The following is a 27,289-nucleotide window of genomic DNA, read 5'->3' as shown; positions in this document are numbered from 1 at the left end:
TGAAATATTCAGCACTTTATTATAAAGTAGGCTTTGTATTAGAAGATTTTGCCCAACTCTAGTCTAATATAAGTGTTCAGAGCATGTTTAAGATAGGCTAGGCTTAGTTAGCTCTGATGTTTGGCAGGTTACGTGTATTAAAGGCATTTTCAGTTTATGGTGGCTTATTGTGATGTACCCCACTGTAAGTTAAGAGAAGTCTGTATATACAATGGCTATTCAAAGGACAGAAAAGGGGACACCTGGGTGACTCAATCAGTTAAACATCTGCCTTCAGCTCAGGTTTCATGATTCCAGGGTCCTGGGATGGAGCCAGCATGGGGCTCCCTGCTCAGCAGGGAGCCTGCTTCTCCCTCTCCCTCTGCTGCTCCCCCTGCTTGTGCTCCCTCCCTCTCTCCCCCTCTGTGTCAAATAAATAAATAAAATATTTAAAAAAACTTACAAAGGACAGAAAAGTAAATAGTATATATAAAAAAACAAAATTTTACTATGATTTTTGCGACATTATATTTTAAATTTTTCTGCTATACAACTTAGCTACATTGAAATATTGTATTTATGTATAATAATTGGCTCTAGGAGAAACGAGTGAAAAGCATTTAAATTAGGATAGTTTATAAGCTCTAAATTACCCATTCTCTTATCATGTTTCATGAGATATATTTATTGAATATAAGCTCTAAAATAGTGCAGTGTTTCATTATGATAGATTTGTATGCAGCATTCCAAAGCGTGTTTTCATACCCTTTATATAACAGGTAGTTTGTTTATTTGTTTACTGTCTGGAAGGTGATATTGGGTCTGCTATAAGGTGTCACTTTAAAAATTTATGTTTTCAAACAATTGGCAAGATTCTTATTAAGCTGAATCCACTGTTCAGAAGAACCTACCTTTTGAGTAATATATCAGGATTGTGCCTCTGCACCAAAGATCTATTACATGAACACTACAGCAGTGTGACAGTTCTAATGATGTATGGGATAATTCATCACCAACGTTAAGTTTTGTAGTATTCCTCAGAGCTGTTCAGTCGCTGAAGAATGGGACTTAGAAAACAAAGTGGGTTCAGCTCCATTGGAAGAGTTTGTCAGTCATTAGGAAGTCTATCATGCTTTTATTTACCTGATGAGGAAGCTAAAGTAGGAGTAATGAAAACTCTCCTATATGAAGCAAAAGAAGCAATGGCATTTCCCCAAAGTACTGTACAACTGACTTGAGGACTGAAGTATTTCTACTAAGTAGAAGAAATTTTGGTCAATGTGTAATGTGTTTAGTACCTACTTATTTACGCAAAATATCCTAAATGGTAGTTTTTGAAGAAAAAAGATACAAAAAAAAAAACCAACTAATTACCGTCCACAAGGAGAATTTAGTCTAATTAAGGAAGCTATCTTTATTTAAATTATAAAAATAAACCACTGTGAAAAATTTTGTTTTGAGAGTTGACCCATAAACTACATTTTCTCATATTTTGGAATCAAAATCAATGCTAATATTTAAATGGGACCAGGAAGACAATAATAATTTTATTCAATCCATAGTTTATAGGAAAATGTTTAATACACTAACTGTTGGAAAAATTTGTGTTATAGATATTAATGGCCTTATTGGAATAATCCTTTGCCTTCTAGAAATTTCAGTCCCAGCAAAAGCTAATATATAGAAAAATCTCCAGTGAAATAGCAAGTGCACAATATTTCTGTATGTCTCTTACTTTTGCATAGGACAATACAAATTTAAATTATATTTTTATCTAGATTACATATATGCTTAGAGTAGATTAATCTATTAGATAATGTGGATTAGAGTAGATTAGGTTCAGATTACAGCCCAGAGTGGGACTGGATCCCCGGACCAGGATCACTCCCTGAGCCAAAGGCAGATGCTCAATTGCTGAGCTACACAGACATCCCTAAAATTATGGTTTTTAACATATGTGATGACAGGTGTGGATCCATTTTTGTCCCATAAGGATTATCAGTTGTGCTAGAAGCCTTTTATTGTCCATCTTTCACATTTTCCTTCAATGCCCCTTTTCCGGGTTCTCTGTTCAGTTCCATTGTTTTAGTTATCTCTTCATTGGCTAATACATGGATGTTTAATTGTTATACCTTGACATCAGATTGGACAAATTACTCCAACTTACTCCTCTTGTTTTTCAAAATTAATACGGCTCTGCTTATACTTTGTTTTTCCAAATAAAATATGGAGGCAGCTTATCAAACCTCATGAATAATACTGACAGTTTTTATTGGAATTGCAAACACTTTGTCTAATTAACACCCAATCATCTCTCAAATGTCATTTAAATTGATTATTCCATTTAAAAACAATCCATGATATCTACAAAACTGTTACATCCCATTATTATATTCTTTCACTAAAATATACCTTTGCTTTGTTGTACTTACTATAGTTGCATTTTTGTATTTGTCTCTGGGATTATTTGCTTGTGTTCATGTCTTTTTCATATAAATGATAGTATTAGTTGTAGCAGTAATAATAATAACAAAATAACACAAATAACATCATCATTAATACTTAGTCAACACTCACGCACACACAAATTTAGGTAAGTCCTGATGTAAAGCAGTGTGCTCTAGTGACTTAGGTTGCTATCTTAGCAGATGGATCCACACCTTTTAAGAAAATCTTGGAAGCCCAAGGTGTTAAATAGTATTATAGGTTTGTCACCTACACTTTTATTTAGGTAAATATAAACCTAGCAATCAAGATAAAAGAAGTCAAATTAAAAAATGATAATATCCCATTAAATCTTTATGCTGATCTAATTATTGAGACATACATCTATCATGTATGTATTTTACCCATCTGCCTAATATCTGTATCTCAAACATGAAAGCCCACATTAATTTGATAAAGCATGTGAGTATGTTGCAAAGGAAGTTTTTGACCAAGTGATTGAAACTAAGGATTGCATATTTCTTTCCTGGATAAAGCAGCTGTTACTTTGTTTCATCCAATTTACTGCTATAAAGAACCTAAATAATAGTGAAAAGAGGGTGGGACTCTTCACAGTTGAATTTCCCGGATAGGGCTTTTCACTTTTCCTCATTTTCAACACTTCTGTTATCTTTAAATTCTGTGTTTTTGCCTTTCTGAAAAGGAGAACAAAGACCTATGTCTACAAATGACCATTTGTATTTTTTTCAGACCATCTTCCCTAAGGGAAACATATTTTCCCACTAGCTATTATTTTTTGTATTTATCCTCTAAGAGGATCTTTTAAAAAGTGGTACCAGCATCAATGGCTGCAAATGTTGCACTCACTACTGATTTCTTTTTTGGACAATTTTGACTTAAGTGGCAAAATGAATATTAAAAAATTTAAAGAACAACATTGATATACAATGAAATGCAATAGAGATGGAGATTTTTTTTAAGATGCAAAAACTCATATAGAGCTGCCAAATCTAGTTACACTAAAAACAAGTGAGAAAAATGTAGACTGCCTCCTGAGCTTTCAAAAACCATCAGACACTCAATACGTAGTAATGACTGAACACATTCACTGTACTTAAAGCCTATATTAAAAGAAATGTCTAGAGAAATTTGAATTAAAGAAGATTCTGTGAAATTTGCCTAAGTACAGAATGCACATCTATTTCGAATTTTCTTGCTTTTATTTGAGACAAGTGGCAGATAATTTCACAGCTGTCAGTTAATGCACATAATGAATGTCTTATAAAAGGATGAAAGCATAAAGTTGTATTCATGTTCCCCAAGTATGTAAAATAAATTCAAAAGGATGTCAAGATCTGGTATGAAATGAAAATGCAGGAACACTTTGGTTTAGTGATGTGGGGGCAGGGTGTGGAAGGGTGAATACTAGCCCCTTGTCTCCCTACAAATTAAATCGATAGGAAAGGAGGCCTACAACTAGCTGCTTTAACTCTTAGATTTTTGCATCAGTTTCTAAGGGCTTTATTATATGGCACTTTTATCTGACATGGAGCCAACTTTAATTAATTGCTTTGAAACACTTTGTCTTTTAAATTTTAATACTAAATCCTGGCATTCTTCAGCTTTTAGAAACTGTGGGTATTTTTTTTATCTAGACAAGATGGATAAGGACATTCTCAGCTATGGAAAGAGATGATAAAGTGAAGTTAATCAAAAAGAACTGCATCATGTTAACAATGGGTAGATTTAAGAAGTCTAAATCTCATCCATCTCATCTTTTATAATCCTATAAACTGTACCAGAGTTACTTCTTGATTTCCAAAAACGAAATCCTTAGATATTATTCTTTAATGTTATTGTAATAATCATAACAGTAAAAAATGTCTACATAAAAATAAAAAAAATCAGTGGCGAGAACATATGATATCTGTGATGTACATGGAAAAGATTGTGATGTACATGGAAAAGCAGAGAACACTCATTAAAAATAAGTACCTGATATTTGCAGTACTGACTCATGGGCCAAACCTAATCTACTACTGGCAGATTCTCTCCTTGGACCCCTATGATTGACTACCAAGGTTTAAACCAAAAGGATATACTTGATTCCATTAGTATCTAATATCAAAACAGTGACTAAACAGCTTACTTCTACTTCTGACATTTGGGATGCATATCACCTTGGATATGGATAAAGTTCTCTTGAAAATGGCAGACACTCTAGGAAGAATAAAACACCGACTTGCCTTTATCAGAAAAGTACGTACTACACTTTCATTGTGCCAATGTTTTCATAGATTATCTTTTCATGGTAATCAGTTGGTTTGATAAATCTTGCACAGTGTGAATTCTTGATGGATATGCAGGCATTCTGTTACAATAATGACATTTTAATAATGACCACCATGGAACACAACTGGTTGCATTGCACTTGATGTTAAGGATAGTTAGAATATACTGAATGGGCTCTGAATAAATATGAAATTTAAGTCCCCATCTCAAAAGTGATTATCTTGGCATATAATTGTATGAGAACCTCTTAAAAGCATAAACTGCTAACCTCGCATATATCAACTACAAAAAGGAGACCCAGCACTTATTTGGCCTTTTTGGATATTAAAGACAGTACATTCTACTACTGTGAATTTTATCATATCTTATACTACAGATCACTAGAAAAGCAGACACATTTGATTTGGGGTTTCTTCAGTAAGAAGCCTTGAAAATAGTGGGGTCATCAATAATGATAAGCCCTAGCCTACAATCTTCTATCTCCTTCAGATCCCATGAAGTTACAAGACTGGCAAAATTTGCAGCTGAATGGGAAGCTTTAGCAATGACACTTTACTCATTCTCACATTCTACCTGTGGTTTTTGGTCTTGAAGCTTTTTGAACTCAAGGGGCAATTTTTAACATACTACTGGTCCTCATTGGAGACAGACTATCACACTGTGAAATAATAGGCATGAATCTCCAACCTGACATGTTGATCTTAAAAGATGTCCTATTTCAATTACTTCATTAAGGTCTGACAAACCCCAGTTAAATCTCGACACTCAAAACTATGGGACAAACCTGGATCCAGAGATTTTAGCCACCTTCATAAACTGATGGCTATGCATCCATGAGGCACAGAGATGGTTTTGCTCCCTGATGGCCTCTTCTATGCAAGGCCTATGGCACCTGAAAGGACAGGTTTTTTTTTTTTTTTTTATTAATTAATTAATTATTTATTTATTTATTTTGATAGAATAGCTGACCTTTGAGGTGAACAAATCCAAAGTAATACTACAGCTGTTATCAAATCCAATGAATTGCTGATTGCCCATATAGAGTCCAAGAATTTAGAAGTGATTACTTTTCATATGGTTCTCTTGGACATAGGACAAACTATTCCATAACTGATTAAAATATTCTTTTATACAGACTCATGGACCAAATCTAATGACTGCACTCATAAAGGCACAATCATAATGGACATCTCTCTATGGGGAAAAAATAAGACCTTATTCATAGACTTAATCTTTATATCACATTATACATGATCATATGAATTGGCTACATCTAAAGAGGGTTTTGGCTTTTTCTTAAAAGGTCAGATAGTAAATGTTTTAGGCTTTATAGGCCAAGATATAAATAGAGGACGTTATGTAGGTACCTGCACAACTACTTAAAGTGTAATCATCAACAAATATATAATATTTTTAGCTTGCTGGACTTATAAAGCCAAAAGGAATTTTCCAGACTCTGATCTAAACAAAAGGATCTAAATTGACAAGTGTGATTAAGGTTATGTAACCATCATCTCTACTTGTGTTTTCTGGATGAATAATGGAGATTATTGTAAAGGACTGAGGTCCCAATGACAATTTTTTGACTCATGTAGAAGCTGCAGTTACTGGCAGAACTTGTGCCTTTACCTAGTTATATCAATATCTCCAACATCTATCAATTTCTGTTCTGCTATCTTCAAATATTTAAAAGGCTGGATGTAACCATATCTGCCTTGTCTGAGCATCCAGGCATTGATAGTCTATAGTGAAGGGGAGGATTTGAAGAAATTGGTATACCCTTTTGTCTTTTTTTTAAAGATTTCATTTATGTATTTGACACAAAGAGAGAGAAAGAGAGAGAGAGACAGAGAGCACAAGTAGTCAGAATGGCAGACAGAGGGAGAGAGAGAAAGAGGCTCCCCACTGAGCAAAGAGCCCAATGTAGGGCTCAATCTCATAATAAACTGAGCCACCCAGTCACCTCTCCTTTCATCTTTTTAAAGAAAAATGATACTCTTCTCCTTTTCTCACTCTTGCTTTGACTTCAGCTGATGGATGGAAAGTTTCTATTGCTAAGACCAAGGATAACTGGGATATATTTATCATCAACATAGACACTAGCTTTGCCTCTGTGGTTCTACAAGTACATCCTCCTCTACTCCCAGGGATAATCCATGAATGACAAAATACAAACTTCTGCATTCCTGTGGAACTCACTATTTCAGAGTTTAGGCAATCTGGCTTACTTGCCTGTCTTGTGAAGAAACAAGGACCTCGAATACTTGATTAAAAACGTATTGGAGACTGAGGCAGGAGATAAACAACTCTGTTTTCCTAAGGCCTTTGGAAAATATCTCAGGTAATGGTTCACAATGACAATTCCATAAAATATTGAATGAATATCTTCCATCAGATACCAATGTTACTCTCCCAAACAACACAATGGAAGTTGCCCAAATCCCAAGTCATACTGTACAACTATTGGAGCTATTGTGCTTACTATGCCTCCAAGAGCTGCAGGTGGGTGGAAGAAAGACAAATGCTAGTGGTTTGCCTTTAGAAGACTTGCAGAACAATGGTTTAACAGTCTGAATTTATTCAATAGAAAATAGAAATCTACTTGAAACCAGAAGCTTATACTCTAGAGGTGCTTGCTTTATAGTGGGGCCACTTTCCAGACCTGAGAACTTCTTGACATTTACTGAGAGATATAGATGTTTTTGCATCCTGTCTATAAAATATGTAGAATATTATGGGAACAGTATTTTCCTTTTCTAGAATATTGGTCAAGATGAATATAGTCAGTTTGAATTATAGGTAATAAAGGGTAAGAAGATTGTACTATTTTTTCTCTTTCTCTTTCCCCCTACCCGGTGACCTCTACTGTATATCTGCACCGCATGGCTCCAATGGTATTTATCAATTAACTTTGCATAGTAAGTACCCAAAAAACACTAACAACAAATAAAAATATGACCAAATTAGGTATCATTGATATTAGGAACTTCTGTTCATCAACAGAGAACCATTAAGAGTGAGGACACAAGTGTCATAAAAGGAAAATATATTTGCAATACATAAATTAAAAAAAAGACTCATATTGAGAATGTATATAAAAACTTTTATAAGTCGATAACAAAAATATAGACAAATGAATTTTTAAAAATTTATAAAGGGTTGAATAGGTATTTTATAAAATAGACTATCTAAATGTACACAAATAATCTATTAAAAGGGTACAAAGTTATAGTTAGAAGATGTGTAAGTTCTGGAGATTTATTTTTTAATGATTTTATTTATTTATTCATGAGAGACACAGAGAGAGGCAGAGACATAGGCAGAGGGAGAGGCGGGCTGATAAAGGTCTTGATTCCAGGACTCTGAGATCACGACGTGGACCAAAAGCAGACACTCGGCCACTTAGCCACTCAGGTGCTGGTTCTGGAGATTTAAAGCACAGCATTACAGTTAAAAACACTGTGTTGGGCAGCCCGGGTGGCTCAGTGGTTTAGCGCGGCCTTCAGCCCAGGGTGTGGTCCTGGTCCAGAATCAAGTCCCGTGTCAGGCTCCTTGCGTGGAGCCTGCTTCTCCTTCAGCCTGTGTCTCTGCCTCTCTCTCTGTGTCGCTCATGAATAATAAATAAAATCTTAAAAAAAAAAACAAAAAAACAAAAAAAAAACGCTGTGTTAACATGTTTTGACGTTGCTAAGAAAATAGATCTTATATGTTCCCACCATAAGAAAAGAAATGGTATTTATGGGACTGGTGGGGTTGTTAGCTAACGATCTAGGTAATCATATTGCAATACAATGTGTCAAATTAACACAATATATAATGTGTCAAATTAACACATACTGCTTTCAAGATCCTTAGACTTATACAATGTTGTATATCAATTATATCTCAATATAAAAATATTCTCAAACTCACTAGGCATCACAAAAATGCATACGACAATGAGTAATATTATACATGCAAAGTAAAGGATAAAATTTAAAAAGACTGATAATATTATTTATTGGCCAAAATATTGAATGACTAGAATTCTGAAATATAACTGGTGGGTTAAGATGGGTACATACTCTTAGATAAAGATGGGTACATACTCCTCTTAGAAAAACTCAAATACCTACTAAAACTGGCTGTATGTTCTAGCAATTTTACTACTAAAAATATTCCCAACGGAAGTGAGTACAAATGCACTTCGAAAGACATTTATAAGAATGTTCATATTTTTCAATAATCAAAGATGGGAAAGAATCCCAAAACCTATCAATAGTATAACTAAATTACAGTATATATTTATACAGTGAATACTAACCTGCAACCAAAGACTGAACTATTGCCAAATGCAATAATATACATGAATTTTATTAACTTAGCATTGGACAAAAGAGACGCTGAAGAACAAATAATGATTTGGTTTATAGAAAATTTAAAATTGAGTAAAAATAATTTTGGAAGTGAGAATAATTTTTATACTGGTGAAAATGGTAATGACAACCAGGGAGCACAAGTACGGCATATTTCTTTATCCGAATGATGGGCAGAAAGTGTGCTGATTTTGTGAAAATTTGTAGATCTCTACACCTATGATGTATCCCCAGTTTATAACTTTATAAATGACCATACAGATATTGTGTTATCCTTAAAACTGTAGTTACACATGCTGCATCTTTTCCATAGACTGCAAGTTTGTAATTTCAAAAATAAATAGAAACATCAGACAATTAGCAAGTGAATATGTACATGTAAATCTGAGAGAAAAGACATGGTGAAGTCTAACAAGCTTTATTCTAATTAGGATAGTCTTTGGCTTAAAAATGCCTTATTAACGCATCTTCAGGAAAAGCCCCTTTCATTTCTGCTAATCTAAATTTCTACTGCTTTCAAGATCCCATATTTCTCCATGAAGCCTCCCTTTACAAAACCATATCACAGTGTCCTTGACAACTCTGAACTGCCATAGCCTCTGTGCCTTTTAATGCGGCCATTGATTGCATCTGTTAAGGTTCTCTATTTGGCTTATACAACTAGTACTTAGTCCTCTCCCATTCCCAGCTTGGTTGGTTGAGGGCTGGCATGTCCTACAGTGCCAACAGTCTTGACTTTGTGAGAAGAAATACATAAGGTGCTAATCGGGATATATAGATAGATGTAGACAAAGATCAGGTTTTTCCTGCAGAATGACTTTTAACTAAATTATTTCTCTACCAATACTGGTTAACTTTTGTTCTTTTGTTTTCACTGTAATTATTTACTTTGTCTTTCTTAGAATAAATAATTTTGTAACAATAATGCATTCTTTTTTGTCAATTCATGAAATAAGTGGTAAATTGGAGCCAGTCTCTGAATGTAAGTTGACTGTACCTATATTTGAGACACATATAACATGAAATTTACATGTACTAATACCTATTATGTGCCAAGTGTCGATGGGGCTTACATAGTCTGACAAAATAATTGTGTTACAATAATAGACAATTCCCCAAATCTCAGTGGCTTAAACAATAACAGTTTCATAGTCACATTAACTGACCATCTTGGATGATCAGAGTGTCTTCATATTATAATCACTTGGGAACGCAGGCTGACAGATGCTTCATCATCACCCTCCTTCCACTGATTATCAAAACTTCTCTGTGCATATGATGCATAACACCTCTCCTCCCATTTTACCAGCCAAAGAGAATAAAATAGTTAACACCTAGCTTCAACTCCAACAAGGCAGAAAAGTGTAATCTTATCAGATATAGAAAAAGGAAAGAATAAAAATATCTGGTTTTAGGCAGATCACTGTGATAGGCAGAAGTCTAAGAAACTCTCTGCTTCCCATCCCCTGGTGTACCCATCCTGTATAATCACCTTGGTCTGAATGTGAGGAGGACCTGTGAACATGATTCACACCTGTGATTAAGTTTTGTTATAAGGTAAAGGGTTTTCACAGATGGAATTAAGATGTTAAATCAGTTGAGTTTGAGGCGATCGAAGGGAGCCTTTACCTGGGTAAGCCTGACTTAATTAGTGAAAATATGTGAAAGACATACTAGGTCCATTGTGAATAGAGTCTCCAGTTGGCTTTCAAGAAACAAATTTCTATGTGTTCTGTAACTGTAAGGAAATGAATTCTGCCAACAACCACATCAGCTTGGAAGAAAACTCAAAGCTTTGGATGAAAACCCAGCTTCAGCCAACACCTTGATTGCAAACCTTGTGAAACTGAGGAGTGGACCCAGAAGAGCCATTCCCAGAATCTTGGCTCACTGAAACTGTGAGATAATAAATATGTATTGTTTAAAGGAGCTGAATTTGTAATTTATTATACAGCATAGAAATCTAGTACAATAACCAAGGGTTCATGTGCTCACAACAATCTCACACTCACTGTATAAGTTAAGTAATATTATTTCCAGTTTACAAATAAACACAAAAACGGAGTATCAGAGAGGTCAGGTCTTATGCAAGTATGAGGTGGAGTCAAGATGATTTCTGTTATCTTGCTGCTCTTGCACTATACAACAGATTTTTTTCTCATTCTAGATAATCAAAATTTGTTATTTAAAGCTATTAAGAAGTTAAGAGAAGAAACATTATCTTATTTTCTATGCTGGAAAATACAAAATCTGGAATTAAACTCAAATAATGTACAGCGCAATTATGGTAGAGAAATCTGCAAGAATGCAACAGGAAAATTTCTATGTTATTCTCCTGCTCTTTCTCTCCCTCCTTTTCCAAAAACAGTAGTGAATCAAGTCATTAGTATTATTGACATACACTCGATCTAAATTTCCACACATCTGAAGTTGTTTTTCCAATATAAGTTATTGGAAACTTGTGAAAGTGAGAGCCTGAAAGAATAGCTTACCAAGCTATAGAACAAAGCCTAGTAAATATCAATAAACAAGGAACAATAATCACATTCATCAATTATGCTGTCACATATTATTTAGCTTATAAAAGCTAACAACTCATTAGCTAAAACATTTATCATCTTTATAAAAGTAGTATTCTGTGAAAATATTGAGCATGTGTACCCATGTGTGATGAAACACAGTCACTTATTGATAAGTGATAATGATTTTATTAAACTATATTTGTTTCATTGAAATAAAATGAATTCTAAAGAAAATAAACTTGTAAACATTATTCAACTTAATGAGTTTAAGATGTACACATATTGCATAGCTTGGAAAATAAGTCCATTTTGAAAACAATTTATTATAGATATGCCATGATTATTGAAGATAATCTAGAATGAGAAGGTCAAAATTTAAAATGGGAGTTTCCAAAATTTTAGAAATACATTATTTTATTAGTGGAAATTTCCCTCCAAATTACGTCAATTAATAAGACTTATGATAATTATAGATTAAAATTTCTGTGGGTTGAGAATACCTTGGAAAAATTACATGGAAAAATTTTGTTACATGATACATTTTCAAGGTTAATGGTAGTCAGTGTATTTAAAGATGGTTACACAGACTGGGGTCAAAGTAACCCTGATTATTCTTCCCAGCCAAATGAGAATAAGATGTTCCCCAAATAAAAGCCTTTGAAAATGCCATGTGCTTGATACTTATAATTTGAAACATTCACTTTGCTCTTTGCAGGAATATCTGGATCAAATGGATATTTTAAAAAGAGATGAAGAAGACAATAAATATTGTGAAGCATGTTTTAGTTTTTATAAGCAATATCTATATAGAGAAGTTGGATGATGTTCAAAGTGTGAAATGATTGAATATTATTTATTGGTCCCATTAAAGTTTGTATTAAATTTAAGTATTTTTTGAAATATTGAAGGAAGATGGTTTGTGTTATATAAGTACTTCCAAATAAGAATTTCTCTTTATTTTGGGTTTTAACATAGTGTTCATTTCAGCCTACTTCGCGTTCATATTAAGAAATGATACTCTTGAGGGGCACCTGTGTGGCTCAGTCGGTTAAGCATCTGCCTTAGGCTCAGGTCATGAAACCAGGGTCCTGGGATGGAGCCTGGCATTGGCTCTCTGCTCAGTGGAGAGTCTGCTTCCCGCCTCTTCCCTCCTCTTGCTCATGCATAATCTCTCTCTCTCTCTCAAAATAAATGAACATTCCTAAAAAATATGTAAATGATACCCTTGAAACCAAGTCAACATCGAAGGTTGAAAATGTGTTTGAATTGGTATGTACACATTTGTCCATCTAGTTATGTTTTTGGTTCAGGTGAGAAGCCTGAAGTTTGCTGTATATTAAAGATACAGAAATCTCAAATATAGCTACCTGCTGTCTGAATAGAGATATTCTTTTTTTCTATCCTTCATTCACTACCAACTTTGAATTCCAATTGCTACACTGTATTTCAACCCCTAAGGTCTTGAAGCATAATGTAGCTTTTGTTACTATAGTTCCTCTCAAGAATAACCTAGAGGATTCACATTTTGCATCACCCAGATAGTACTGAAATATTTCCCTTAGTCCTGCTTCCCTCTCAATGTTTTCCCATCTTGGCTCACACTGTACCCTCAGTTCCTTCATCTATCACCGATGGATGCTTTTACCTGCACCACGACTCTGTGTCTGAGGTCCGATCTCAATTCTAGCCCGCTCCCAGGGCCCTTCTAATTCTAGCAAAAATGTTCTATAACAAAGAACCCAACGTAGGCAGATAGTGGAGGCAATTTTAATGAAATATTTATGCTTTATAACAGAATGGATTTCAAATGGTTGAATATAACCTAAATTTTTATTTGAATAGATCAAGACAGGTGAAAATTTTGTTAGGTAACTCTATTCTCAATGGTCTTTTACATCAAATCTAAAGGAAAGCTCTCAGCTTTGTAGAGCATGATATTAGTTTTCTCTTTTATCTATCTAATCCTGTGTCTCAATATTATCAATTTCAATCTATGTCCTTTTGGGAAATTCCCTTAACTACGTTTAATATGGATGGTAACCTCTGTGCTTTATCATACTTGGCCCCCAGTTTGGAAGGAATTCTCTTTATTCTTTTAATTACATGACTTTTACCTGCTATGCTAATTCAGCTCAGCTTCTGCATAGCCTGCAAATTCAAAATGTGTTGTTCCAATCCACAGTAATCTTCAAATATTTTGAGCTAGTAACTATTGCTACACTACTAAAAAATAAATGGTTCTCTATCATTTTGGCATTGTGGGTTTAATGTATCTTTAAAAGTATATACAAATTGCAAGTTCTAGAAACAAATTTTATGCCTTGTTTTTTTTTTTTCCTGTTCTCAATAACTTGGTACTGTGATAACTCATAGTAAAATGAGCAGCACAATAATCCTATTAGGTAAGATTACATAATGCATTAACAAAACAGTAAGCAAAATTCCTGGCAGATAGGTGTGTACCAAATATTAGATAGCAACAGTTAATTAACTCATATTCTTGGTTGATAATGCAAAAACTATTCATACTGTTCATACTTTGAAGGTTTAATTTCATATATAAAACTAATCAGGAGTGGATTTTTTACAAGGATGGACATAATATGTTCCTGCTATGTAGACAAATAAATAATTTTGACAGACTTAAAATAATACAATGTAAAGGGTAAAGGGAGATTTCATTAGCACCTGTACATCTACTTATGTAATAATGTTTCAATCACTTGATCCTTTAATGATTACATCATTTTAACTGGGAATATGTGATGCATACGTTAAAAATGTATTAAGATCAAATGTAGAAAAGCATTATAAGTCTTTAAAAAAGGCTAACCAAATTGCATTCCTTTTGATTATACGTTATTCTGTTTTCAACCCTGAGTAGTCCAACATTATTTTTAAGCCACGATGATGGCAGTGATGCATGTATGTGTGTGTGTGTGTGTGTGTGTGTGTGTCTGCATGTATTGTATACACTCAAACTGTCTCTCCTTCTTCATCTGACGTGAATAAAACCAAACAATCCCATATTCATGGATATCTTCCCACACTGGCTTGTTATTGGTTGAACCTCTATAATGTGGGTCACAGTATTTTGCCAAGGAGCTATAAGTTTGTGACTTTAATCGAGAAAAGAATCTATACTTTAAAGGTAAAGTGTCTCACCTTTCTGAACAATAGCAATTGGTCTATGATTGGTCTAAAATGAATCATACTGTCAAGTCTGACAAGATGAAGAGAATCTTGTTACTTCTAGGTAGCCCTGGTCTGTTTCCGTGATTTGGATCTGATTTAAATATTTAACTTCCTTTTGGAAAAAATCATTATTAAATTACCAGAAGCCTTTTAAATTGTGCTAAGGCTAACAAAATAATGATATTTATCCAAGGAAAGAACTAGATGAATGAATATGATATAAATAATCTGGTCAAAATAACATTGTGGCCCAGTACCAGTACCTTTAAAGCATCTGGTGCTATTTGATGTGTAAGAAACAGTTCACCAGATGAGCTAGGCCTGTTTTATTTATGAGATTGTTATGTTTTCATGGAACTCTTTTTCTGGAAAATGGCATCATTGATTTAATAATAAGGACACTGTTGGAGAAAATACAACAATATGCTATTTCCTCTTGAACAAAACAACAAACATTAGGATTTCCAAAGCAAAATTACTAGAGTTGATTCTTTCCATCTGGTGGAAGGTCAAGGAAAATGGCAACAGTGTAATGTTACCAAACAGCTAAATTTTGTGTGATGCATCCAGCTTTAGATAAGATAAGGTTTCCTTAAGTATCTTGCTACAGGTAGTGAGAAAAGGCCTGGGTTTTGCAAGTATTTCAAACCTTCCTTTAAAATTCTTTCAATGAAATTCTAAGGAGCCTTCTAGGACAAAATGCTCATTATTACCACAGTCTTTGAAAAGAGCAAGTAAGATTTTTTTCTTATTGTAGATGAAGCCATTATTTTTTGCCCCCATTTTTTCCTTCATTATTTATTATTGCCTTCATTATTTGAAATGTCCAAATAGATTATCTTTTAAAATTACTGTCTCTATCATGTCCTCTACAATATGACATGCAATTTTTAATTATTCCATTAAAATGATTAAAAAAGGGACACCTGGGGGGCTAGTGGTTGAGCGTCTGACTTTGGTTTAGGATATGGTCTTGGAGTCCCAGGATTGAGTCCTGCATTGGGCTCCCCTCAAGAAGCCTGCTTCTCCCTCTGCCTATGTCTCTGCCTCTCTCTGGGTCTCTAATGAATAAAAAAATAAAATTTTAAAAAATAAATAAAATGATTAAAGAGTATATTAAAAATAAAGATTCTGTAACCACACTGACAGGTTAAATCCTTGCTGTGTGACCTTGAATTACTGATTCAGTGTTTCTGTGCTTGGGTTTCTTCATTCTATCTCCTAGAGTAGCTGTGGTGACACCAGAATTATTTCATATATAGAACTTAGCCCAACTACTAATATATACTTGAAAGTTAAAAGTCTGGTTATTTTTGGTATTAGTAATAAAATAACTTCATCACGATGCCAACTGACAAGGTAAATATTTTTGTTGTTTATTTTCTGGAGATTTAACTCTTCTCTTCCTATGAAAAGAAACAGATCGGGATCCCTGGGTGGCGCAGCGGTTTGGCGCCTGCCTTTGGCCCAGGGCGCGATCCTGGAGACCCGGGATCGAATCCCACGTCAGGCTCCCAGTGCATGGAGCCTGCTTCTCCCTCTGTCTGTGTCTCTGCCTCTCTCTCTCTCTCTGTGACTATCATGAATAAATTAAAAAAAAAAAAAAAAAGAAAAGAAACAGATCAAATAGAGACTAGAATTCCTTTGTACCTTAAAAGCTTTCTTTTTGATTATTTATTCTGAGGTTGTAAAATAGCAGATCATAAAATGTAGAATCTAGGTTATAAGACAATTCAGGATATTCTGAACCCAGTACTTCAAATAATAATATAAATGAATATTATTTTGATCTCAGATTCTTATATATACAATCACAGCAGGGGACAAAAATGTCTTAAACAAATTGTGAGAGAGAAGTATGATTTTTTTTAGAAAATAAAGTACTTTATAGTATACTAAACTAAATATAACATTGGTACACTGAACTAAATGTTATTTTTAGCTTTTCACCTTGAGTATATTCAACTTTATAATGAATCTATAAACCATATATACAGTGAACCATGTGCTAATTAACAACTGTGGAATCACAGATTGTTATATATATATATATTTTTTTTTTGCATATCAATGATGGGATTTTGTAAATTTTGTTGAAAATATGTTAAGTCTCTGATGCTCATAAGCTGCTGACCATATTCCAAAAGAGAGAGATCTACCTTCATTCACATAATAATACTAATAGAAAACGTATTTCTTGGGGAGATTTTACAGATTTAATTATTAATTTCTGGAAAAGCTGATTAGCTTAAGCACTATTATTTCATACTTCTCTTATTTCTTGAGAATTCTTTTTCTTTTTTTAAGATTTACTTATTTATTTTGCGGGGGAGTGCAGAGGGAGAGGGAGAGAAAGTCTTAACAGACTCCACACTCAGAGCAGAGCCTGACATGGGGCTTGATCTCACGAACCTGAAATCTCAACTCTGGGATCTCCATCTGAGCTGAAACCGAGAGTAGGACACTTAACTCACTGAGCTACCTAAATACCCCCAGAATGTTTTAAAGAGATAAATAGAACCTGAATATCACCCCTCTTCTTCATACTTCTCAATATTTTCTCAGTGCTATTGGAATTAAATCCATTCTTTAAGATGGCTTTTAAAACCCTTCATAATCTGCCTCTCGTCTAACTTCTCATGCTCTAAAAACAAAGATTTATTTAAATTCTAGAAAAAATGTTCTCGCTTATCTTACATCTTACAAGCATGACATTTTCCTTCTCTTCTCTCTGAGCCTCTTTCTCCTTGGTCTCCTTCTCCTCCAACTCTTCTTCCTCTTCTGCCTTCTGTGCCAGGCATACAGTGAAGAATAAAACACCACTACACTTGCGGAGCTCATGCTCTATTATGAGAAGATAACAAAGAAAGAAATATGCAAGTAACAATATGTGGGTTTTTTTTTTAATTTGCTTCTTCTAATTCCTTTTAACATCGCTTCCTCATGGAAGCCTCCTATGACTCTGATTGTTACTCCACTGTCTTTTCTAAGAACAACACCCCGAATATTTCATTTTTAGCACATTTGTTCTGACTTGTTTAAAGTATACCATCCCTGAGGGTGTGGAAATTACATTTTCCCACAGCTAATTCCCATAACAAATTGTCCACTAATATACCCTTAGAACATTTCATGTTTCCTGGGAATGAAAAGGTAATTGATAGCTACTTACTAAATGACTGATTGATCAACTACAAATCAAACATGAAACCACATACTTTCCATTTGAACCAAAGGATTCTCTTATTTCTGCAGATTAACTCTGCAGAAATCTAAAAAAAATGTTTTGTTTATTTTTGATTGCTTATTTTAGAAGACTGAATGGAGAAGAGATGGGCAAAGAGGTATATGATCTTATTATATAAAAATACCTATTGGAAAGTCTCCATAATTAGAGCAGCAACATACTTCTCTGAAGATAAATGGACCAATGAATGAATGAATAGAAATAAATATACCTATTGTGACCTAACATGTGTCAAATTTTAATTACACGAATTGTTAAAATTTCACCTCAAAAGGAAAAGAAGTGAGTTTTAAAAATATAATCCTGGAACAACTCACTTCTTGAAGAAAAACCTTAAATGCCTATTCATAGTATCAAAATAAATCCTATATTTCAAATAAAAATATATTCCAAGTGGATTAAAAATTTAACTGTGAAAAAGTTAAACTATAAAAATACCAGGAGAAAATGTTCATAGGTAATTTGAATAATCTTAGAGATAGGAAAGCCCTTTCTAAGAGTCAAGGAGTTGTTTAAATTCAGGAAGCATCTTATCCAGAACATTAAATGTCCCCCTCCTCCTGAATATTACGTGAATAGTGCTTTCTGGAAGACAGCTCTGCAGTCTTTATCCGAGGGAGTGTTAGAAACTTGAAACAAACCATGATTATTTTTTCCTACAATAGTTTTTAATCATTGAAATAGCAAACTTTAAGTTAGTTATTTTGACATGCCACTCATGAATTGAGAATTTATTTGACATATATTACACCTTTGAAGTAGTCATACTATACAAATAGTCCTTAAATATCAATACAAAACATGTATATAGATATTACATTGTAAAAAAGAGTTAAATATATTATTAAATGTTTCCCTAGGAAAATAAACATTGAACAGATCAAGATATAGTATTAAACTATGTTATAAAATGCCAATTAAAATGAGATATTTGTTGTTCATAATATCGTAAGCTGTGTTAAAAATTAAAACGGTAGTGAAATAAGTGTAGACGAAACAGGTGGTCTCTATTTCTTATAAATTTTCAAAAAATTATTTCTTTGTGAACTGTCATTAAACATATCAAAATGCATTAAGGGGGCACCTGGGTGGTACATTCAGTTAAGTGTTAAATGTCTGATTCTTGGTTTCAGCTCAGGTCATGATCTAAGGCTTGTGCACTCAACTCCAAATCTGCTGGATATTCTCTTTCCTTCTCCCTCTGACCCTCCTGCTGTGCTCTCTCTCTCTCTCTTTCTCAAAAACATAAATAAATCTTTAAAAAACTACATTAAAAATTTGTTAACTAAAAATTTGTCTTCAACAAATAAATGATTGCATGCCTTTACAACAATGCATGTACATAGTGTTAATTTTTGTGTTTTGTGTAAGAGTAAAAAAAGAATGAAAAACAAACGTAATATTCAATATTTGGTTAAATAATTAAGATGAATTCAAAGTTTGTTCTTAAAATGATAAATCTATAACAACATAGAATACTGACAATATATTTCTAGTATGAAAAGAGATTATAAAATAATCTTGTAGTATAATTGCATTTTAGTAAAAAAAGAATACACCCTATATATATTTATATTAGAAGACATTCTTCAAGGAATCACAACAAACTCTCTCTTTTTTTTTTTAACAAACTCTTAACAATGGTTATATCTATATTGTGGAATTTATGATGGTATTAGCTTTTGAGTGATTTTATTAGATATTAAGCTGACTTCAAAATCTGGTCTTCACAAATTAGATGATGTGTGAATCTCTGTGGCCCATTTTTTTATATAAATTTATTTTTTATTGGTGTTCAATTTGCCAACATATAGAATAACACCCAGTGCTCATCCCATCAAGTGCCCCCCTCAGTGCCCCTCACCCAGTCACCCCCACCCCCTGCCCAGCTTCCCTTCCACCCCCCCCCACCCCCAGTTCGTTTCCCAGAGTTAGGAGTCTCTCATGTTCTGTCTCCCTTTCTGATATTTCCCACTCATTTTTTCTCCTTTCCCCTTTATTCCCTTTCACTATTTTTTATATTCCCCAAATGAATGAGACCATATAATGTTTTTCCTTCTCCAGTTGACTTACTTCTCTCAACATAATACCCTCCAGTTCCATTCATGTCGAAGCAAATGGTGGGTATTTGTCGTTTCTAATGGCTGAGTAATATTCCATTGTATACCTAAATGTGACCCATTTTCTGCATTGAAAATGGTTATAGTAATAGTATCTGCTTTAGTTGTTCAAAAGATTAAAATGGCTAATATATGTAAAGCACTTAGAAGAACTTTGTACAAGATACACATTCAAGAGTTAACTTTTTTTTGTCATTCCAATTATTTTTATAAAGATTGTCAATTACTTTTGTAATTAAAAATAAAACTCATCTCACTAAAAGTCTCCTAATGTAATCTGTGGGTAACATAATGAGACCAACTGGATGAAAGCTTAAATTACTAAATTTGTTGGGCACAGGGAAAGACTATATTCAGAAGCAGTTTCTTTGAATAGTATCTAAGCGTGTTTATATATATATATATCACTGCCTGAGCACAGTGTATTTTGATTGGTTCTTAAAGAATTGCTGAAATATTCTGACTGGTTCTAAGGGAGGCAGAAAAAAATTCTGATGGGTTCTTACTTCTAAGCAAGGCTGTCTCAGCAACTGATGTGCCCCAACCTAAAGCTATTTCTGTCCCTGACATGGTTTCCAATACCAAAGGTTCTCAAGGTGTTTGATTTTATTTTTTTTTAATTTTTTTAAAGATTTTATTTATTTATTCATGATAGTCACCGAGAGAGAGAGAGAGAGAGAGAGAGGCAGAGGGAGAAGCAGGCTCCATGCACCGGGAGCCCGATGTGGGATTCGATCCCGGGTCTCCAGGATCACGCCCTGGGCCAAAGGCAGGCACTAAACCGCTGCGCCACCCAGGGATCCCAGGTGTTTGATTTTAAAGAATAAGTTTTCTTAATATAATGTCCTTGATATTGATTTGAATTACAGCCAACTTTCTTAGGAATATGCCCTGATGCTCTCAGGAAATACAGTCATACAGTTTAACAAATCCTGTTGCTTGGTTTCCTTTTTCTTTTTACATTAGGATTATTTATAATTTTATCGAATGATATTTTTTTACAGTTTCCCATCTCCTTGAGAATAGTTTCCTTAGAGTTTTCTTAGTAATATCATCTTACTCATCCTATTTTTAATTTAACTATTCTGAATAGTCTTTGAAATCATCCACTTGAGTTCTGATCCTTTGAATGACCGGGAGGATGTTATTGCAGACACCTGTTAGTCTAATTGTTAGTTTAGTCTCTCCCAACCCCCACCCCCAATCAGTTTCATTTCCAGAGGTTTAATCCTCTGAGGGAAATCCTCTATTTTCCTGACTTTATGTTACCATCTTGGGCAGATTCACCCAGAACAGCCCCATCTTCTCTCTGCTACTCACTCTTACTCAAGGCTGACTTGTTATTAGGTGAATTAGGGAGAATATTAAGTGTAGTGATTCAGACCTGTCTATGTTTCACTTGTATCTGCCGCCTGCAGGGAGAATGAAGGCTAGTTTGCTCTTTGTTCTGAAATAAACTTGAGTGGTTGAATAAGACCCTCAATCCTACTGAGCAGGAAGAGAGGATGGCACTAAAGTTGTCTATTTCAGTAGCAGTATTAGTAAGTACTTTATTTACAGGTCAAAAGCCATGACTTCCACCCAGCTATTTATTACAGTAGAGCTGACATCTTGATCAAAATATCTCTTCCAATTTAGAACTTGAAAGAGATGAATAGGTTCTTACCTACTTGGCTCTTACCTTATACCACTGAAACAGTCTATCCTGATTCTCTTACTTTAGGAAAACAGGAGCTGAATCAAACATTCTCATTAAGCCTCTCCCAAGCTTCTAAGTCTATTTGGGACCTCAATTAGCATTCTAGAAGCAGTTTTGATAGAATCTTTGGATTTGAGGGATTATTCGTAAGCATATTATTTCTACTCTCAATTACCTTTTTCCTACCCTTTGTTGATCATTTTTACAAATTTTTCATATCAAATTATGGTTTAGCATAGGGTATCTGATACTAAACTGCCTGGCTTTAAATCCCTCTATTGCTTGCTGGTTGTGTGAATTGGGACAGGCTTTATCATCTGCACAATGAAGACAAAAATAATACCTGACTGCTGTTATATTGCTGATTAACTGAGATAATATGTAGAGGGTTTCTGACATGTAATAGGCATCCATTGTTAGTTGAGATAGCATCGTTCCTTTTATCTTGACCCACATTCATTCTCAGAAACCCACGTCAACTAGTATCACCTGAAAAAGTAGTATAATAATAAAGCTATTAGGTCGTGTGTATCTATTTTGTCCATCATTGAACTGAATTGAAGTCCATCATTATAACTATAAACTGTCTTTGGTACTAGGAAATCATTGCCCATATAGAAGTATTTACAACTTATTCAAATAATTTAATCATTTGTGTAGTCATTATACATCATTTAACATTAATGATTTGACAGAAGCTTTAGGAGATAGAGAGGCTTACATCTTATCCTTGAGCTACTTATGGAGAGATAAAACAGGAATGAATTATAATGCAATATTAAAAAATGATATTAGTAGAGCCCAGCTAAAGTATACTGATTCTTGACATGAATAGGTAACTAACTTTACCAAGTAGTGGCATGGGAGAGATTGTGGTTGTTCTAGAAATTGAAGAGTTGACATAATTTACATTTCCAAAATATAGAATGTGTGTACAAATTTATTCTATTATGTAATTTGATTTTACATTTTATAGTATTTTCATGTTATTATCTAAGTAGGGACTTCAAGCCAATTAATTTGAAGTTCTATAATAAGTATTGTCTTCAGGAAACATCCAGAGTCATTTTAGACTAAAAAAACAATAACTACAACAGAAACAAGGACATTACTATGTAGGAGGCCTGGAGTAAATAGTATGTTACATAAAAGTATTTTTTGATGAATAAAAGTATATTTCCTCCACTTCACATCTAAGATAAAATCTATTAGCTTCGTGTAACATTTATCATACTTATCTACTGCTATTATTTTAAATTTTGTTTTATTTTAATTATTTAAATCCTGTTTTCTAATTTTTGTTTTCTCGTCACACCTGGGAAACAATTTTTTGTTAATGAAAACAAGCAACAGTAGTTTGCAATCCATACTACAGAGAAAGAACAGAATTTCTGAAACGTTCAATTTCCAGAAAAAAAAAATCATTTGACATACTTGTGTTTTCTTTGCCATCTATCAACAACAGTACAATAATTGAAGACACAAAACTTTATTAGCTACTTAGGGAAATTACTTGTTTACAGAAAGCCTGTAATTCAATCCTAAATGTATTAATGCCTCAAATCTTTTGAAGCAATTTTCATGATGCAGGAAGATAGTCAAGTAATTTGAAACTCCCATTTTGTTTGAGGAGTTTAAATGTGCCAAATGTCATATGAAACCATAGATATTGTTGAATTATGGCCAATTTGTTGCCTTATCTTGGGATTTCAAATGACATTTTTCTTTTAAGTAGAAATAATAGGAGGGAGTTCCGTTTGACCTGAGCCAAGTCATCATTTTAAACAAGCACATGCTGTTGTCTTGCATGCAAAGCCTTCCTTAGATGGAAAACTTAAACGGACATATTGCATGGAACATATTGAAAGAGTTCTAAAACATAGTTGTTTATCAGAGTTTCTAATTGTGAGACTCTTTGAAGTCTTAAGGACAACAGTTTGTTTCCAGTGAGTTTGGAGTGAGAAGGGTGGGAAATATCTCACTGGTATTTCCTTTCTCTCAGAGGAACCATTATGTCAAAGATTAGAAACAGATTTCTCAGCTACAGTCAAAGTTGAAACTAAAATAAAACAGATGCTTCTTATTGATAGGATGAAAATTTGAGTACTTTCGGAAGAGAGTAGTTTATTCTACAGGTTCTATATTTACTACATATATCTACATACGGGCTTTGGATTCAAGGTGGATTTTTCTATTAAAAAGTGATTTTTAAAAATAGTATGAAGGCAATGTCTATTGTTACACCCAACAGCCATGCTCTCATGCTCCATCTTTGATGGAAGATTTCTTTCCAAAACTTTAGAATGTGAGAATTCTGCATTCTTCAAGACACCCTTTGTACTGGAGCTACTTGTATAACTAGTCCTGGCCAATGGGATCTAAGAAGTCTGAGAATTTTTCCTCTTTATTAAAAGTGAGTGAAAGCTATTCTGAGTGTTCATTGCTTGATGTCTGTACATGAAGCCTGGAACTGATTGAGCCCAATCTGTGACCATGAAGGGAGAGAGACAGCAGGCAAGCTGTGGATGGCATAGCGGAGAGATGATAACCACCACTGTCATTAGTTACTTCATTAAACTGCAATATCAGTGTTGGAATTGCCCTACCCATTATTCTTCTTCCATTGTGAGATAATAACCGTCACATTTTTATTTATTTTCAGAAAGGAATTCTGATACTTGTAGCCACACATACCTAACCAAAACATAAAATGATTCTATCTTTGCCACATGAACAATATACTCAGTAACCTGAAGGCAAAGCATGATAAATATACCCTCGGGTGACTTTGATGAATCAAGTCCTGGTATAATCTTTTCCCCTTAAGAGTGGGCAAAGTGTGTACACTGCTTCTAATCAGTGGATTACGAGAAGGTGATAGAAGAAAATCATTCTTTCGATTAGATTACATCATACAAGACTAAACTTTTAGCCCAGTAGAGTGAGAGTTTCTTACTAGCTTTGAAGAAGTAAGCTGTATGTTGTGACAGAACCGTATAACTAATAATTGGACAAAAAAAATGAGGATCTAAATTCTTCAATCATAAAAAATTGAATTCAACCAACAACAATGTGAGCTTGGAAGAGGATACTGACCTCCAAGAAACAAAAAGGACCATCTGTAGCCTTGATAGTCTTGTTGGACCCCAACCCCAGATTCCAATAAAGCCATGTTTAGATTCCTAACATATAGATATTGTGAGATAATTAATGTTATTTTATGCCTCTAAACTTTTGGTAATTTGGGGATCCCTGGGTGGCGCAGCGGTTTGGTGCCTGCCTTTGGCCCAGGGCGCGATCCTGGAGACCCGGGATCGAATCCCACATCAGGCTCCCGGTGCATGGAGCCTGCTTCTCCCTCTGCCTGTGTCTCTGCCTCTCTCTCTCTCTCTGTATGACTATCATAAAAAAAAAAAATTAAACTTTTGATAATTTGTTATGCAACATTGATAACTAATATATCAAGTCACCAATGCTTGCACAGACAGGTAATTTGAACTTCATAATCACCTCAAATCGCCTAGTCTAAAATTGAAACTTCTGTGTCTTGCAATTCAAACATCTGTCATCCTTACAATTTGTTATTTCTATGAACTATTTCACCCATTTATAGCCAATTATGACATCTTCAGATAAAATTTACACCATCGATTAAGCTTCCTGAAGCAATCTTCTATCATGCTTCTTCCCTGAAAGATGTCCTCTTGTTTTAGTCTGTAAAATTGACAGAGAGGTTTGTCTGTATTAAATATACATGGCTAGAAATTATGTGGAAAATAAGTATTATCATCCAATGATACATTGTACATTCTCTTTAAAGGGTAATTTTTTTCACATATTTTAAAGCCCCCCAAATACCCTTATTCAGTATCCTAATGTATTGAATAATTCAAACCAAGGGCCTAATCCAGTATTTCACCCATCTCATCAAATTGAACATGTCTAAAACAAAACCCAAGTTTGTCCCTCCCATATTTACCGTCTCTATTCACCAAATTGTCCCAGCCGAGGCACTTGCCTTCCTTCATTCTCTGTAACATTCAAAATCAAGAGTTGCTAATTCTACATCTGCCATTTCTACTCTCCAGTCAGAGTGATCTTTTAATAATATCATATTATTAACAGATATTCATAACTATGTTATTAGTTTGAGAAATTCCTTCAATCACTCCCCATTTTGTGGGTTGCAAGGACCAGCTTACCCAGCCCTGTTTTATGGCCATGTTGGCGGTTCTTTCCTCGACAATTCTGAGAAAACAGTAAGACAGAGTCTTAGATCTAGGAAGACCTTAGACATCAACCAGTGTGAACCTCCTATTTCATAAATGAGAAAACAGTCCTGGATATTTCAAAATTATTATCCCTTGAATTATGTAATGCTAAGGATAGATTTAGAATCCAGTGTTTTAGGATGCTGTTCAGATTCCAGTTTATTTGATCTTCTGCCTTAAACTAGGTAAATTGATTTTACTGTATGCATTGTATAGTTCATTTTCTTCCATGACATATCATTTAAATGAATAGAAAAATCAAAATAGAGAACCCTGGAAACTTTCTATACTGTTCTCTTCTCCTATACTAAGTACTGGGTACTTTATTCAATACAGATGCAAATTTGAATTCTGACTCACCTAATGACTGTGATCTGGAGTAGATTACTTCTCCAAACTTCACTTCTTTTATTTACTGCACATATGTAATAATTATACCCATTTTAATGTTATTGTGAGTATTAAGTAGAGCTTGACATTTTATTGTGCTTTGTATGACGTTTGTCACAGTAAATGCTTCAAACAAGTCAGCTTCTATTGTTGCTCTTATTTTTGTTGTTCCCATGATGGTAAATGGACAAGCATAAGATATTTTCACTGATAAGCTAATTTGAAAATTAATGCTATAGCATAACTGTGTTGTAATTCTATTTAGTGAGCTATTATTTTTGATACAAAATAAATCTATTTATAATTCTATTGTAATTGCAATGAAAATTCTGTAAGAAAACCCAAAGAACTAATTTTTTTTTCCCGTAGAACTAATTCTTAAAGCAATAGTTGGAGGCGCAATGTTCTTGAAATACAGAATAAGGAAATTCAACTAGTTTGTAGAAATATGAGCTGATATGTTCTTTATAATAGGCTTTCCTATAATATTTGGTCTAGTCTTTATGAAAATAACATTATTAGAAAAAAAAAGAAGATTGGTACAAGCTTTTCATTTTATTAGGATTAGTTTTTTGGACTTTGAAATTCTTCCTAATTCAAGGATCCAATTCTGCTGTTGATTGCATGAATTACTTGGTTAATATAATACATTTTTAAAGATAACTAACCATACCATATAGCACATTTATCAACCTTAGCCAACTAGATTTGGGATCATTATTTTCTAATTTTTTGCCTCTGCTGCTATGAGCAGCATGAAACTACTTATTTCCA

Source organism: Canis lupus, chromosome 13 (genome assembly GCF_011100685.1).
Source record: "Canis lupus familiaris isolate Mischka breed German Shepherd chromosome 13, alternate assembly UU_Cfam_GSD_1.0, whole genome shotgun sequence".
NCBI lineage: Eukaryota > Metazoa > Chordata > Mammalia > Carnivora > Canidae > Canis > Canis lupus.
The sequence above is the reverse complement of the archived record's forward strand: the minus strand, read 5'-3'. Positions refer to the sequence as shown.